Source organism: Lontra canadensis, unplaced genomic scaffold (assembly GCF_010015895.1).
Source record: "Lontra canadensis isolate GAN:19392208 unplaced genomic scaffold, GSC_riverotter_1.0 scaffold49, whole genome shotgun sequence".
Taxonomy (NCBI): domain Eukaryota; kingdom Metazoa; phylum Chordata; class Mammalia; order Carnivora; family Mustelidae; genus Lontra; species Lontra canadensis.
The window spans coordinates 13,329,237-13,337,129 of record NW_022631043.1 but is presented as its reverse complement, the minus strand read 5'-3'; the positions used below and the strand labels follow the sequence as shown (position 1 = coordinate 13,337,129).

Below are 7,893 nucleotides of genomic sequence, written 5' to 3'. Positions count from 1 at the left end.
GCTGATACCCTGGGGGCAGTGCGGTCATGCAATGAGGCCTCAAGCCTGCCAGAGCCCTTTGGCTGACCAGAGGAGTCTGCAAGGCAAGGGGCATTGCAAGCCCTACCCCCCTTAAGGGCTCAGGTGACTGGATATTTCTAGAAGGAAAGGCCTTTAGAGGGAGGGCTGGAGTCAGAGTGACAACAATTAGGTTCCAATCCAGGTGCTCCTTCTTGCATGCTCTGTGACCCCTAGCAGCGGTGGGGTGGGGTGGCAAGGGCCCCTGCCTGGCCTTCTTTTCCCCCAAGACACGAGTTTCAAAAGGCAGCAGAGTGACGCAGCGAAAGGCATGGGTGCACAGTGCACCTGTTACAGGACTATTTTTACTGTCGTTAGAAAGAAGACAGCTCCGACATTGGAACAAAGGCTTCTGCAGAGGCAAAGATACGGGATGCAGGGAACAAAAAGGCGCTCCTGGAGGCTTCTTCCTTTTTCCGTTCAAGGCCTTCGGGGAATCTGGGAGTCTTCCAGCACACAGAGTTACCTGGTAGAATAATTTGTGCTGCAGAGGCACCTGTCCTCCCCTCCAGAGAGGCAGGGGCCTGAGGTGGGGAGAGCAGCAGGTGCCCAGAGAGGGTGGCTGTCCTCCCCGCCGCCCTGCGCTCTCCCTGCCCTCCGCCTCCTCGCTGGGGACTCTGCCCGGCTCTCTGCTTGTCAGGCTCCTGAGCTCTGGATGCAACACGCTGGCTGCCTGTTTCTCATTGTTTCTCATTGGTCACCTGGCTTTCTGGATATTCGAGATGAAGTCAACCGTCAGCCCCCTTTTCATCCTTAAACCAATGTCTTTTTTTTTTTTTTTTTTTTTTAGGGACTAACACACCCTTTTAATATGTTTTTAAATATTTTTAAGGTTTAAAAAGTGTTTAAAGTTTGTAGTTCCTAGTAGGAAAACATTATCTGAATGAATACCCTAATGGCAACAATTGTAGAATGTTTCAGTTGCATGGGGAGCAGAGGGGTAGGGATTCTCTTCACAGCACCCCAGCTTTCTTCATGAGAAGGTCGGAGGTACACTGGTTTGTATTATTGCGACATCCATTAGGTGATGGAAGTTGCTTTTCCTTCAGCAAGGGCTTTATTTGTCATAAGGGCATTATGCTTGACCTCCAAATTTGGCTGATAATTTACTGATGAGATTCATAACCTTTGGGTTGCTCTGATATTTTGACATATTTGCTGGGTTCTGGGCCACATCCTGGGAGGCCACCATAACTTCTGGATCCTGCATGGCTGCAAGAACTTCCGGATCACTAAGAATTTCATTGAGCCCAGGCATCCCTGCCATTCCAGGCATCCCCCCTGCCATTCCAGGCATCCCTCCAGGAAAATTACCAAGCATTCCCCCAGGAAAGCCACCTGGGAAAGAGCCATACTGAGCTCCTGATTTCGTCTGGCTTCTTCCTCCCTCTGGGCTCTCTCATGTTCTTCCTGAGCCTTCTTAACCCTTTCTATTCTTTCTTTGATCTCTCGCTCTTCACGTTTTCGCTCATATTTTCTCCGATGTTCAGCAATTTTCTGGGCCCTCGGTTGAACATCTTTCAGCATTGCACTAGCATCTTCATCATAATCCAGTTTACAAGCAAGGGCAAGATCATGTGCTGCTTCTTCCCAATGGCCCAGAAGTCTATGTGCTTTCCCACGCCACTTATAAGGCTGAGCTGAATCGGGATTTATTTCAATAGCTCTGTCACAGTCTCGAATGGCAGCATTTGGCTTCTGTAATTTGATGAAGACACTGGCTCTCTTGGCATACAGAATGGCCAAGCGAGGATTTAGTTTGATGGCATCTGTGAACAAGTCAATGGCTTTCTGTAGTTCACCATCATTTAGGGCATCAATGGCAGCCACTTTTTTATCATTTGCCTGATCCATCATTTCCTTGGTTATCTCTACATTTTCATCTCCCATTTCTTGAGGGGCATCGGTATCTGGTTCAATCACACCTTCATTGTCAATTTCTAGATCACTCTCCTCACTTGATGGTTCATCTGTCTTTGTGTTTTCCTCCGCCTTCTTACTATCTAGTTTTTCTTCCTTGATACTGTCTTCTGATTTAGTTTTATGAGTGGCAGGTGGTATTTTACCCCCCATGCTCTCCACCCACTCCTGCAGGAAACGCATTTCCTCGGTGTGCAGAACGCTCGGATCCTGCTTACACATTTTCACAAAAGCCCGAAGCTCACTCACTTTGCGGGGGTCCATGGTCCGGAGGCAGTGGCAGGCGGCAGGCGCGGCTGAGGTTGCGACCGTATTCCAGGCGCGGGTACTAGCTCAGCGTGATCGTGTGGAAGGGCCTTAAACCAATGTCTTGAACAGAAACGGGATCATACGGGCAAACCCAACTCCTTTGTGAGACAAGGCAAGCTGCTGGAAGTCCAAAAGCACAGTGAATAAGGTGAAAGAGGGGACAGCCTCACAAAAGTGATCTCGGGCCCTTCTAGCAGTTTCCACATCGGACTGTGGAGAGCCCTGAGAGAGTAGAGGCCATCAGTGCTTTGGGAGCGTGGGCGGGCGTCGAGTCCTGCGGAGTGTCTATGTTCGCGGGGCAAATGACTGATTCCGAGTGAGCCTTGGGGCCATTCTGCAGATGGAGCAGCCAAGCCTCAGGGACAGTTTGACTTCCCCAAGGTTCTCAGGCAGGAAACGGTAGGACTGGGGACCGAAGTGGATCCATGGACCCTTGGTCCAACATATTTGGTTGGCATCCGCAATAGCATTTAGCCCAGTGCTTGACGTAGAGATGACCAAGAGGGACCTTTGGAGTGAGGGAGGTAACCTCAGGGAGGTGGAGTGCTATAGTTGAAAGAACATAGGATTTGAACATAGATCTAGCCATTCTAGAATGTTTATTTGGACCCATGGTGTCTCCAATTGTGCTCATAACCCTTCTCCTTTCCTCTTGAGGGTAGGCTGAGTAGCTGAGCTGATGCGTGTTCAATTTTTCTATTTTTCCTCCATCAAGAACAGGTCCTAGTCATACTATGATTTTGAGTAAGATTTCATTACGGAAAGAAGGAAAAAACCAAAAAACAAAAACAAAGATTACCTGCCTAAAAACAGTTTAAAGAATTGTTTTTTAAAAATATTTTATTTATTTATTTGACACACAGAGAGAGAGAGAGAGCACAAGCAGGGGGAGTGGGAGAGAGAGAAGGGGGTTCCCCACCAACAAGGGAGTCCGATGTGGGGCTTGATACTAGGAGTCTGGGATCATGACCTGAGCCGAAGGCAGATGCTTAACCGACTGGGCCACCCAGGTACCCTAAGAATTCTGTTTCAGGTGGCCTTTGAGGTCTTCTTCAAACCTCATTTTCTGTGATTTTATGATGTGCGTGTGGGTTCTACCCCTTCCTGGCCGTGTAGTGGTGGATAAGTCAGTCCACATGGCGAGTCTTAGCATCTGCATCATAATAATGGTCACAAGGAGAGGGGTGCCTGCGTGGCTTGGTCTGTTAAGTGTCTGCCTTTGGCTCAGGTCATGATCCCAGGGTCCTGGGATTGAGTCCCACATCAGGTGCCCTGCTCAGCAGGAAGCCTGCTTCTCCCTCTCCCACTCCCCCTGTTGGTTCTCCCTCTCCCTCTCCCTCACTCTCTCTCTCTCTCTGTCTAATAAATGAATAAAGTCTTTAAAAAAAAATGGGCATAAGGAGAGAAACACTGGTGAGTTCTCAGAGTTATCACGGGGACGAAGCATTTGGATGTGCCCTGAGAAGAGCCGAGGACCTTGCAGTAGTATGGAATTGGTGCTGTTGTGCGAGCCTCAAACGTTTCTCGAGGGGCAGGTCTGTGGGCATCTGGTTAAGCGTCGGAGATATGAAGAGCCGTAGGGCACAGAAGGGAGCCGGGGACAGTCACACAAACGTGGGTGCACCGTCTCCTGGCAGATAGGTACATAAGCTGGCAGTTTCGCTGCAAAAGTGACGTGTGCCGGGAGCTCAACGTGGCAAAGGGTCATCCAGCCCAGCTCAGCCTGGGCACGGAGGTGGCAGGAAGGGACTGTGGGCGGGAGGAAAGTGACATCTAGCATGCGTCTCAAAGCGGAAGCCAAAACCAATAGTGATACTGGGTGGGCATGAAATATCTGATTCACACAGGATTTTAGTCTCAGGGCATTAAGACTTCTGAGTTTCCACTTCTCCTTTGTGCCAGGATCTAACAGAGACAAAAGTAAATGTGAAAAGTATCACTGGGCTGATGCCACAAACTCCGTGGAGTTTGGCTCCACTTTTTTTTTTTTTTTCAAAGAGTTTATTCATTTATTTGACAGACAGAGATTACAAGTAGTCAGAGAAGCAGGCAGAGAGAGAAGAGGAAGGAGTTCCCCGCTGAGCAGAGAGCCCGATGCGGGGCTCGATCCCAGGACCCTGAGACCATGACCTGCCAAAGGCAGAGGTTTTAACCCACTGAGCCACCCAGGCACCCCCCCACCTTTTTTTTTTTTTTTTTTTCAAAAAAATATTATTCAAACAACCAGTGTGCTAGACCCTGTCTTCTTGCTTCTTGAGAAAACTCAACATACTTTTAGGACCTTCATCTATGAGAGCTCAGGGGGGTCCTCTTGCCTTTCTCCTGCCCAGCAGCATGTTTGTACAAATGAGAAAGCTGGATTGGTGAGGTACCTTCACCACGGCTGGGAAATACATCAGTCAAGTTTAGATCTGGAGTTCCTTAGGGACCACAAGCTCTGATGGCTCTGGAACAGGAGTGGCGGTGTGTGTAGAGGGGACATGTCCAGGTTTGCAGTCTGAGGGCCAGAGGTGGAGCTCACCCCTGCCTTGACCCAGCAATGGTTGTGTATCTGTCACCTAGGGAGCTGTGTGCTAGGGTGCAGAAGTGAGCAAGCTGCTCTCCTTGCTTTAAAGTGCTCGCAGGACAGAGATACTTCAAGTGTCAATGAAAATCCCTGATGCTAAGGGGCGTCTGGGCGGCTCAGTCAGCGAACCATCCGACTTTGCTTTTGACTTAGGTCATGATCTCAGGGTCATGAGATCGAGCCCTGCATCAGGCTCTGTCCTGCAGGTGGAGCCTGGTTAAGATTCTTTCTCTCTCTCAGCCCCTCCTCCCCCATCCTCACTCACACATGCTCTCTCTTTCCAAAAAAGAAAAAGAGAAAGAAAAAGAAAAAAATCCGTGATGCTAAGTTCCAGCAGAGGAAGGAGCACAGGGCTTTGAGAGCAGTATTTGCCTAGGATGCATTGGAAGACATAAGCATGGAAGACGTGCACACTAGGGTTCAAGTCCAGTGCTGACCTTCTCTGTGTGACCTTGAGCAAGTTAGTCAACCTTTCCGAGCCTCAGTTTCTCCATCTAGAAAATGGGGAGAATACTACCATTCCTGCTGGCACGATGAATAAAAAGTCTATCCTTGAGCTACCATTGCTACGGTGCCTGGCCCCAGAAGCCTTGACCAATCATCATGGTGAGAACGGGGGCAAGACATTCTGTTTCTCCAAGCCTCCGGGAGCTTTGCTTGTTCTCATGTGTGCACGAGGCGATGGGGGTGAAGTGTGCTTTGTACAACGATGACATGTTAGAAAAAAAAAGGCAGTCATCTCTCTTGGGGTTCTTAGCCTGTTCCACTTAGGATGGTGAAGGCACTGTAGCAGGGTGGCTTGTCAAATTCCAGTGAGTCACGATAGATCAAAAGCTGGGGCAGCCCCTCTGACCCCGTGCCCCCATCGCCTGCTGCCCTCCGGAGCCTCCAGACATATTCGTTCCGTCTTCTGCAACCTCAGTGTGCTTTGGACCTGCTGGTCTTGAGCGTGGGTTCTTTGTCTATCAGCGAAGTCCTGCGGGGTGGGGCGGGGTGGGGGGTGGGGGCTTGCCATCAGGCCTGAGAAAGAAGTCAGGCGTGCTTGGAATGCAATTGCAAAAGAGATTACAAGAGCCTGGCTGAAATCAAGTGATGTCGAGAGGTTTTGTTATTTTTGAAAAAATGACTCATTCTGAGAAACCCTAACGGGCCTCCCAGAACGTTCACCTAGTTGCCTGTATGTATAACCCAAGCCCACAGCAGAGAAAAACAAACCCTGTTGTCACAGCTGAAGGAGGGGGTGGCTAGGTGGGGAGGGGGAGGTGGGGGGGCAGGGATGACAAATGGATGGAGGAAGAGTTTCAAGATAACTCCTGCCCTCGGACTGGACTGCTTTAATTTCCCTGTCCCATTCTCCAACCGTCGCGAAAACGTCCCCTTGCAAGGAACGCGTTCTTTGGATTGACCTGAGCTGGCCAGGGGACCCAGGGTTAGTTCTGTGTGACATGCCCAGAGAACAGAAGTTAGTGCCCCCACTCAATGAGAGAGAGAAGGGAGGGTCAGGGAAGTGGGGAGGGAGAAAGGGAGAGAGGGAGAGAGAGACAAAGAGATAAAGGAGGAGGAGGAAGAGTAACAAGAGAGCAGGGAAGAGAGGCCGCGTGAATGAGAACCATGCTTGTCTCTGTGAAGGGCTGGCTTCAGCGAGAGCACCTGCTGGCCTCTTCCCCATGGGATGTCCTTAACCAAATGTATGACTTTGGGGAAATAGGTTCCTTCACCAAGTCTCCAAAGGGTTGTGGGACTCAGAGCTTCTAAAATTTAGTAGGCATAAGAATATTCTAGAAAACTTGTTACAATATAGATTCCCGGGCCCCCATCCCAGAAATTCCGTTTCTGAAGGTCTGGGGAGGGGCCAGGGAATCTGTATTTCTCACAAGCTCCTAGGTGAGGCTGCCGCTGCTGCTTGGTCACACTTTGAGTGTCCTGGGCTGACGGATGCTGAATGTCCCTGCCCTTTCTGGCATCTCTGCTTCAAGAAACTCCACAGCTCCTGGTCATGGAGAGCTGTGCCAGGGTTTCTGCCTTTTGGGTCCAGCAGTCTAGGTGAGGAAACAGGCAACACAAAGGATTTCATTACCACACAGGATACCCAAGCAGCTTCTTGCGTGGAAGTCAGGTAGGGCTTTAAGGGCAAGGGGACTGGGTGTGTCTTTGGGCCTAAGTTGTCACTAACCAGGAGGTCATGTGAGGGCATGACTTCTGGGCAGAGGGCAGTGTAGGCTGTTTGCAAGAGTCCTCAGAGAAAGCTCGGGCTCAGGGTTCAGAGATGTGGGGTTAGCGCTGCTCTGAGATATTCTGGCTCTGCTGTCCCCGAGCAGCCAAGCAAGGCGGTAGCTGTTCCCGGCTCCATGCAGGGCCCTGGGGAAGCCAGGGGAGGGAGCTCCAGTGGCCAGCATCCCTGGGGACCCCAGTCAACTGTGACGTAGACATGTACTACACACATATGTATAGATATATATCTGTATATATCACACGCAATATTATACATCCATGCAATATACGCATATATACACGCATGTGCACACAGTTGAACCTCGTTATTTGTGGCTTCTGTATTTGTACATTTGCTTACTGGCTAATATTTGCTTGTAACCCCCCAGTCAATACTCATGGCCCTTCTAGCCAGTCAAGGACACGTGCAGAGCTGCGACGAAATCGGATTCACCTGACACGTTCCAGGAGGGATGTTGCTCTGACTTTGTGTTTCAGCTCTTGTCCTGGAAACCAGGATCCTTTGTGCAGCCTGTCAGAACCATGTTTTGAGCATCTTGGTACCTTTTTCTCCCCACTATGATTTCGTCATTTAAAATGGGTCCCAAGCCAGTGCCTGAGCTCTGTGTTCGGGAGCGCAGAGGCTGTGAGGTGGCTTCTGGAGAAAGCAGGCATGTGAGATAAGCCACATTCAGATCAGGAGATACAGGGTTAATGAATCAACAATACATATTGAATAAGGTGTCCTTAAACAGAAACACCCACAACAAGGCTCTGTGTTGATGGGTCGATGAAAATGTTGTGGCCAGAGGCTCCCAGACCCTAACCTT

General features: G+C 49.9%; 1 pseudogene; it reads right to left on the bottom strand.

Annotated features, from left to right (window-relative positions):
• Positions 1–867: 867 nt before the first annotated feature.
• LOC116877055 lies at positions 868–2,264 on the bottom strand (annotated as a pseudogene).
• Positions 2,265–7,893: the final 5,629 nt, after the last annotated feature.